Raw genomic sequence first — 1,690 nt, 5'->3', positions numbered from 1 at the left:
GACCAGCCATGGACTAAACCAACTGTATCNCCTATAGATGAGTGGAAAAGGCTTATCTTGTGCAAGCAGCACTGCACAACTAAAGAAGAGTCCTGGCTTCTTGTTTCTCAGAGAGATTCTAAAATTGAGTATCAAGGTTTTGTTTATTTGCATTTAATTTTGTATATCACTACCTTGTGACCCTAATTCTTAGAACATATAGTAAAGCAATCAGTGTAACCCTAAGAAACTGGGCTTAAAACTCACCATTCAGTGTATAGCCTGTAGGAAATTCACGGCACTGTTAAATCAATTACCTTAAACTAGTTCTTCCCCAAAACATGTGCAGCAAAGCACTGGTGTAACAAACAGCTCTTTGAAAAAAAGCATCCACTGATCAAATAAGTTTGTGAAACACTGCATGCTGTACTCCCTTTCTACAAAATTCACAACACTGTATTAGTTAAGGTTATTTGGGTTGCAAGTAGCAGAAGTAAACTTGAACTAGCATAAACCTAAAAGGAAATTTATTGGTAGGATCCTGTAGTATCACACAAATCAAAAGAATAGTTCAGCTACTGAACCTCGGTGAGAATAACTATTAAACACCTCAGCAGCAAGAGTTCACAGAACTTCTCAAATGAATATCCTTATACAATTCCTGGACAGGATGCATAAAATCCTCTTGGAAATCTTGTTAAGAACTGTAGTACTTGGCATATAGAGAGTACATGGTGAGTCTCCAATAATTCTTAGCTACCGTTATTAAACATTTTCTGTCAAAATCAGGTACATGACATCTGGATATTGCATGGAGCACAGGAGTCAAGGTTTTTGCATAACTTTCATGTATGTATGAAGGAGAGTCAGATTTGGATACCACTTCTCAGACCATTTAAGAGATAGAGACAACAGGGATGCCTGGGTGGCTCAGTCGATTAAGCCTCCGACTTCCACTCAGGTCATGATCTTGTGGTTCGTGAGTTTGAGCCCCATGTCAGGCTCTGTGCTGACAGCTAGCTCAGAGCCTGGAGTCTGCTTCAGATTCTGTGTCTCCCTCTCCCTCTGCCCCTCCTGCTCATGCTCTGTCTCTCTTTCAAAAATAAACAAAAAGTTAAAAAAAAAAAACAGAGATATAGACACCAGCGATGTCCAGCTTTTGTATCTCTCAGCTCAAAAATCTATGAAGACAATAGTTCTGATCAAGCTCTTAAGTTCAAATATTTTCTTTCTTGACCAATCAGGTATGGCCAGGGACTCAGAAACACACATAACTGTAGAGGACATATTTCTGAGGAATAGGAGCAGTTCTAAGAGAAGGGGAAATTTTTGTGAACTGAGTAGCCACCTTGAGAAGTGTCTGCTCTTAAAAACATTCGAAGAGATTTTTATTTTTATTTTTTTAAGTTTCGTTATTTATTTTGAGAGAGATAGAGATAATGTGAGGGGCAGAGATAGAGGAGAGAGAGAATCCCAAGAAGGCTCTGGATTGTTAACACAGCCAGATGTGAAGCTCAATCTCATGAACCCTGAGATCATGACCTGAGCTGAAATAAAGAGTTGGACACTTAACTGACTGGGCCATCGAGGTGCCCCTAAGAGGTGCTTTTTAAAAAAATCTGCTTATTTTATTGAATCAGGCTTTGCCTAAATTTATTTGACCACAAAGTCATATTTTTACCCAACAATTAATAAGTTCATTCAGAAGAAA

Source organism: Crocuta crocuta, unplaced genomic scaffold (assembly GCF_008692635.1).
Source record: "Crocuta crocuta isolate KB4526 unplaced genomic scaffold, BGI_CrCroc_1.0 scaffold995, whole genome shotgun sequence".
Lineage (NCBI taxonomy): Eukaryota > Metazoa > Chordata > Mammalia > Carnivora > Hyaenidae > Crocuta > Crocuta crocuta.
The sequence above is the reverse complement of the archived record's forward strand: the minus strand, read 5'-3'. Positions refer to the sequence as shown.